An 8,359-nucleotide genomic window follows, 5' to 3' on the forward strand; every position below is an offset into this window, starting at 1 on the left:
CCACACCAAGGGGTTGTTTGGCCGTCCTGAACAGGTGGTCGAGTTGCTCCTATGACGCGGTGGGGACCTCGGTGGGTTAAGTCCTACGTGACAATTTATGGGGGGCAGTCAACTCCCACTGTATCCTAGGGCGGCTGATGTGCCGCTTAACGGCGGTTTCAGTTGCTCCGGGGATGTTTAAAAAAGAAGGGAAACAAAAGAATTCTATGGATATGGATATAAATAATGTTGGTATTGTAGACATTCTTTTTTTTAGTTTTATTTATTGTTTCTTTTTAATATCAGGGCTCTTTACACTCTGTAAGTGTTCTCAGTGTTTGTGATTAAATGTTCTACGTTGATAGTTTTGGTGTTTTTAAATAAAATATAAGGGCTCTTTACACCCTTACATATGACGAACCTGATGGTGAATCAAATCTTTTTTAAAGAATGTGACGGATGCCCATATATCCCCCCCCCAAGAAAAAAAAAGAAGATAATAGTAGCAGTAGTAGTAGTAGTAGCAGTAATGTAAAATTTAAAAAAAAAATCGTACTAGTAAACTGTAATAACCAAATTATTTTAAAATGTGTTTAATATTCAAGAATGAACTGTACGTTGACGGATAATTGTTTTTTTCTTCAACGCTCACGAACGGCAAAATTTTGTGTTACAAGTAACTGCATCTGTATTATTACAATTTGGTATCAGTACAGCTCCAAGAAATTAGTTTGACACTTTCTAGGGAGCAAAAGCTAAAAATTTAAGTAAGCCTATCAGAGCATCTGCTTTGTGGTCAATGCCGCATCGTACTTTTAATTAATTATGATAATTAAAACATGATCTCATCACTAAGATCGGCGACAGAGTTCATTTTACAATGTCGCGCTGCGTAAAAATATAATTTCGCATTTTTTCCGACAGTGTAACTGAAACTCAAGGAAATTATTTTTAAGAGAAAAATTTGTTGTAATTAGCTAACGAAATTTTTATTTTTTAATATTTACACTGCACTGCATTTCTTACCATCTTACATAAACCACATTTTCTCTTCTGGTGGTCGCGTGAATTTCTTCCAAATAACATGTGTTGAAAATTGTTTATACGGAAAATTAAACGGCCACGAACATTACATTTTTTTGTCATCATTCTTAGTATTACGTTGGTGTAACGTAATGATACACAACTTAAAAACATTCTGATATTCATATAATTTTTATCCGAAACTTAGAGATTAATTGATAAACTAAAAAAGAAACAAAAAAATATCGACATATTCTCGCATTCCAGGCGGTCTTAGTTCATTCTAGGGAGTAGATAGTTAACTTGGTTTCTCTGATTTCGATTATGCACTTTTACCAAGACACAAATTTCTTAAAAAGGGATTTTTTGTTATGCAGATGACATCTTTTCTTTAAACCTATCCATACACAGGTTAAAAATTAAACGGTCTTTTAAAATAAAATAAACTTTAAAAATTCAAAATCGATTTCAAAAATGCATTAATGATGTGAAATATAAAATAATAATCTCAATTATTTATTAAAGTACATTTTGAAGTCGACACCAGTTTAATTTAAAGTAAGTTGTTGGTATTTGTTTTTTAATTCAGCGTCGTCTTCAAAAAGTTGAAATTAAAAAAAATAGTTAGTGAAATTTCTAGTAAGACTTTTCCCGAACGAACATTCTTATTATTATTATTACTGTTCTCAATTATTAATTCATTTCTAACAAAGCTATATCTAACGTCTACTTAGCTAAGTTAATACAATTTATCTTATGTTTTGGCGGTTTTATGGCATATACATTTTTTTAAATTATTAAAGAGTTAGCTTTTCCGCCATTTTGGCGTCTTACAGTTGATTTACAAAATTGATATTTATGTATTTCATACATTTTAGTAAATCTTGCATTAGCGCATTTGTTCCAACTTTATATCTCACACCGTTATTGCGTAATGATTATTACAAAACCTTAATATTGGCGGCCATATTGAGGTGCACCAGACTACCGATAGCGGCTATTCGGATAATTTTCGTAATCTTCTAACGATGCTTATTTCGAATCCGAAATCAAAATCAAAATTCGAGACAAAAAATTATTCACACACATATCTTATTGAATTTAATAACTAACTCTTAGTCCGTTGAAAATAGTATGATTTTATTTTTATGTTTTAATATCTGAAGTCTGTTATTTATTATCTATTTTTTTTTAAATTCGTAGTATCTTGTCAACAATACTTATATTTTTCTCCGCTGGTGAATTTCACTTCATTTTTACATTAAAATGATTACATTGTAGTTTTAGGAATGTTTAACAACCAGTTCTGGTAAAATTTTAATACATAAAAAAGTTTAAAGTTGTTTGTCTTGCCGCTTGAGTGTATCTTATTAGTGCATAGGTGTGTAGAGAGTAGAGCCATTAATTAGACATTGAATTCATTCCACCCTTTCAAACCTTATCAGGCTTTGCTTCCACAAAATTTCTGTTGAGAAAAAAATTGTAGGTAAATATATTTACACATTATATGTGTATTATTATACTAAATTAGAAATACCTTAACAGTTTTACCCTAAAAATTAAAATAAAAATAAAAAGAAATTTAAAATAACTAAAAAAAAATAATACAGAAGACAATATATAAAATATAATTATATTTAATAAAATATTAGATTAAAAGAATTTAAGAAATCAATTAAAAGCAATATAATAATATTTTTTTAATTTTATTTTACAGTTGTGAACAGCCATAGGGCTAAGTATAGTATGCATACGGAAAAGAGTCACTACTAGAATATATATATATATATATATATATATATACAATAAAACTCACTATTTCTTCATTATCATCATATACTAATAATCATATGCATCAATAACTCCTTATCAGCGATTTCAAGTTGTAATCACTGTTAAGAAATAAATAAGAAGCAGAAAACAAGAAAACACATAAAATACTAACTAGAACAAGTTTCTTTTATATTTTTTGGAAAATTCTAGAAAAGGATAAAAAAATCAATTCGATTCCACAAACCAGATGCTGGATTGACATATCTCTCATAAGGTGAGATGGAGTAATTTTGCAAAATGGAGAGGCACGTGTAACGAGAATTCGAACGTTGAACATGGAAAGAGACAGTGTAGGTGATGGAAGCTACTAAAAAAAAGACGTTTATAAAAGAAAAGGAGATCAAATAAATCCCTTCTATCTGTTAATGTAGGAAGACCGAACAGATAACGAAGTTCGGTGATACTGAGATCAAAAAGGTTAAATTTAAACCCTAGCCAGGATGGAAAATTATTCTGTACCCCTTCTATTTCGTCAGATGTGTAACCTGATTTTCTGTTCCAAAGAAACGTGTTGCATTCAAACGTTTCCGTACCGAAGCTTTATATAGAACTAAACATACTAGGAAAACGATAAGATCTCTCCAGCCATTTAATAAGACAAAGATTACGTCTTGCTCTATCAACAATTTGACCAGCATGATCGGATAAATAAAGCTTGAGTCCAACAAGACAACGAGGCGTATACTCTCTGTATAATGTGTTCACCTAGAGAGTATCCAAAAAAACAGGATATCTTTCTTTCTTAAAAAAAAAACTACCTCTAACTGGATGATATTGAATATTGTACTAATTCTCATTTACATTAATTCATTTTTTCTTTTTTAATAATAATTAGGTGACTTCTGAAATTTTATATATACATATATATAAACAGTGGTCAATAAGTTAGTGTTTGTAAACTACGTAAAACCTTTAAGCAAAAACAACGTGAAGGATTATTATCATCTCATAGCAACTATTGATGAGAGCTCACCATACTTAGGGAAGATTTGAGCCTTGTTTATGTTCATAAACTTAACCTTATGAAAATTCAAAAGCATAGAACTCTATTGAAACCGTTAGAGAACAGCGGCTGTGTAGTCCTCTGTTGCAGGTGATGATCAGCAGAAGATGTAGTCGGAAAGATCTTTAAATCGTCCGCACACATGGCAAAAAGAACAGAAATGACATCAACAACGTCATTGATGAATAGAAGGAAGAGCAAGCGACTAAGGTGTGGAACTCCAGATGTTACAAGAAACTCACGGTTAGATGTGTTACTACTGGCAAAGCGAACAACAAAACATCTGTCGCAAAGGTAAGAAGAAATCCATTTTATGAAACTACTACTGAACCCAGAATTCTGCAGGTTACATACAAACAGATGATAAGGCATTTTGTCAAATGCCTTCTGAAAACAGAAGAAAACCACATCGACTTAATCCCGATCCTCCATAATCTTCCCTGTATCAGGAATACGCCGGTTCGAAGACTCCAGTGGTACGAAAATGATAGAACAGATGCTATAACATCGGTGATGCCTTTAATGACAAAAGGTGGCAGACCATCAGGACCAACAGCAGACCTAGGATTCAAGCATCTATCTCGTCAAGAACTATATTAATATCCGCATTAGGAACATCGGCATCAGTACAGTTCAACTCATCCAGCTGTACAGTTTAGGGTGCTAATCCTTCTCAAAAACCTGATGGACCGACTGAAATTGAACATCGAAGCGACAAAAAGGTTCAATCGGATTAGTGATACAATTGACATCAAGCAAAGGAGCAACGGTTCTTCTAACCGTCAGTTCTATGCTTGGAATCAACATCCAAAATCCGGACGGTTTACTTGAAAAATTTTGCTCACAATCCTGATATGAGCATATCTTAATTAACAAGTCTCAGAGTGTTCTTGACCTGGCGTGCTAAGATCTCGTAATCAGCAGGCAATCCAGCCGTATAAAACGACGGTGGGCGTTCTTCTTCATTTTAATGAGCCAATGAGATGCCGGAAAATCCAAATAATAATAATAACAATAATAATTTATTTATTTCATTGATTTTGGGACAACAGAACAGTAACAATACCTTGATATATTGTTCTAATATAGAAAAGCAATATCAAACAATTCTTTAACGTATTGTAATTATTTCTTTACCGTTTTATTATATCGCTTTTTAAAGAGTTAAAATTTGGCTGCTTTTGCAGCAGAACGTTGTGATACGATCCGCTACCTAATACAATGGCCGACCGAGGTGGCAAGTTGGGAATGCACTTCTCCCGTAACCGTTTCGGGTACTTTTCGGAATCCATCGATTTGTGATAATCGTCTTTCTTATTTGACTGATACATAAGTAAAGCATTGTTAATTAATCCTTTATTAGAGCCGGTATGAGCAATTATTAATAGTGACATCTTGGATACTGGTGTTTTCAGTTCCTCATGAAGGTTTGTTAGGTCTACGTACGATTTTGGTGTCTCATGACTAATGTGAATGCAGGTTCATCTGTGTATACAATCGGTCTATCAGAATTTTCCGGTTGTCTTCTGTTTTTTCCATCTAAATCCCATTTTACGTAATATTCTCGTTAAAGACCTTTCACTCCCTTTGAAATTAATTACACTTTCGCGGTCTTTTTGCACAATTCTATTCACAATAGGAGCGTATTTTTCGGTTACATTTACTTATTAAACGCCTTAAAGCATCCGTGTCAAACTAATCTAAACTGGACTCAGTACTGGGACGATTTACACGTTTTCTCGGCGAAACGAACATGGATGGCTTCTCAGTTTCATTTGATTTCCCTTCTGCTATAATTCTTTGGACCGTTCGTTCTGATACTTTTTTCGCCTGAACAACGATATTCAGCATTTCAGTTTTCCTCATTGTTTCAGTTCCGGCATTGTTTTGTAAAAAGAAATTGTAAACATTGAATACAATTTCCTTCACCTGACTATGAACTACTGTATCTTTTCCTCCTAACTTGGGTATTTTAAAAGAAAATAACTGTATTGAAATATTAAAAGTTTAAATGACTGAATTTATGACAATGCCTTAAATGAAAACAACATAACAAATAATAAATATATATATCACTAACGCTATTCACTTCATTAAATAAATATACACCGCAATAAATGTTTCTATAATAACAATTTCTAGAACATAATTACAAGCGATGTGTGGTATATCATTCATCACAGCGCAATGATTAGAGTAGATTAAAAATAAGTAAATGAAATTCTTAGAATTACGTATTGTGTTCACAACAATTTATAAATAGTACGTTAGTCATGAATGGTTTTAATATTATTAGTCGTTATACAACGGGAATTAGGCCTAGATCACAACATCAATTTATAATTTAGAATAAACCTCAACAATTACACACGCTACAGCAAATTTATCCCCCGAAGGGGAGTCTTATTCTTTAAGATTTTGGGGATTGGCGTCCCCACAGGCCTAGCCTCTGCAGCTTTTCTTCCCACTACACACTTAGTTGCAGAATACTTTTCACTATGCACGTATACTACACCAGGTACACTACATGAATTACAACATGTACATTTACTTGACTACGCAACAACACCCAACACAGTTTTCTCTTTCACTTACACTTGGTGATGTTGCGACATCGTACGAAATGCAACCGTAACCCAAGGTGGGAACTATCGTGCCGATGGGTGAATGGCTCTACGTAGTGAGTCTCGAACGATGTCCTCTGGGCACCAGAGCAAACCCAGTTGTATTTAGCTCTAGCTCCAGTACGCGTGCGCTCTGCTGGAGTGGTCTATTACATCGCCGGTTCTCGTGGGACCAAAATTTCAGTTCCTACAACCAATTCTATGATGGTTGGTGGTCCATCTGAAAAAAACACCACTTAAGTCTGGTGAAAAGGCCTCGGTCAGCTTCGTCTGACGAGGATAGTTTTGCTACAGCCGATGAAGGTGGTGTTAGGTGCAAGAATGATCGCTTTGTTGTTGTTAAGAATAATCAGGAGGGTGGCTCCCTTCAAAAGGTCTCACCATTCTTGATTAGTAAATGCATCACAGGATGTATTGGTTCTCCGAGGAACATTAAAAATTTACGTGACGGGACAATTCTGGTAGAGACATATAACGACGAGCAGAGTCGATCTTTGTTACGTCTGACCAATATGGGCGGCATAATCGTAAGTACGGCATGCCAGAAGACCCTGAATACCAGCCGAGGAGTGATTTTTTGTTGTGACCTTCTAGAAATGAATTTGAGGGAAATTGCTGATGAACTTAGTACTCAAGGTGTTGTAGAGGTGAAACGTATGATGAAACGGCAGAATGGGACAGAAGAACCGACGCCGTCCCTTGTACTGACGTTCAGTCTTCCTGTTCCTCCAGAGAGGATTAGAGTGGGTTACCTCTCCGTTCGGGTACGCCAGTTCATTCCCAACCCACGGCGGTGTTTCAGGTGCCAAAGGTACGGTCACACTACAACATCTTGCTCGAGGTCGGAGGTCTGTGCTCGATGTGCTACCGAAGACAGTGACGCTAACTGCAAGGAAAGAGAAAAATATGCGAACTGCAGTGGTTCGCATCATACGGCTCGCTCCAGAGATTGCCCAACCTTTAAGGAAGAGAAGGCGATTCTCAAGATCTGTACTAAGCAGAAACTATCATTCCCGGCTGCACGCAGGAAGTATAGGAAGATAGTTAACTCACGGAACTTCGTTCAACCTGATGTGTCCTTCGCCACTGCTGCGTCAAAACAGACTGCTTCACCTGTTCATACTCCACAGTGCGAATCCTGCACGAAACTTAAGAAACTCGTTCAGATGCTTTCTGATCAGGTCACTTCGCTTACGGGCACTATTTCCGGGCTGACAAGGATGAGTGAAAAGTCCTGCGTTGCAATAACTGAACCCAGCAGTGTGGTCCGTACAAAAGTTCCTACTCCCAAAGTGCTGCCGATAGCCACTATTTCTGGGCTGACAAGGGTGAATGAAAAGTCCTGTGTCGCAATAACTGAATCCAACAGTGTCGTCCATACAAAAGTTCTTGCTCCCAACGTGCTGCCGGTACGAGCAGAGGCTACCACAGACGGCGGTAAGCCATCTAACAAAGCCCCCACGAAAGACTCCCCTTCGGCGGGATTTTGGAACGATGTTTCTCTTTTTACATGGTACTGGGTTACTGCAAAGGATTTAATATACTCATATATGTTTTTCCGGTTTTTCTGTAAGGAGAGTTTTTTAATAATTTTAACCTTTATTTTCGATTTGATTTTTTAGTTCTATGTGTTTAATTTTACTATTCGGGGAGGGGATTTTTGCACAACCCATCGGAGTTAGGTAAGATTTTATTCTTTCTTTATTCTATTAGTTTAGCTTTTATATTATATCAACTTTGTATGTGGTATTAGTTTTGGGTTTTGTTTTGCCTTCTTGGCTTGTTTTAGTAAATTTTTATTTTATGGTTAATATTATGTTTACACCCTGTGTGGTTTATTATTTTGAAGTTATTTTACCCTTTTAATAATAACTACCGGGCGATGATAACGCACAGG

The sequence above is a fragment of the Lycorma delicatula genome, chromosome 1 (assembly GCF_047948215.1).
Source record: "Lycorma delicatula isolate Av1 chromosome 1, ASM4794821v1, whole genome shotgun sequence".
NCBI classification, from domain to species: Eukaryota; Metazoa; Arthropoda; class Insecta; order Hemiptera; family Fulgoridae; genus Lycorma; species Lycorma delicatula.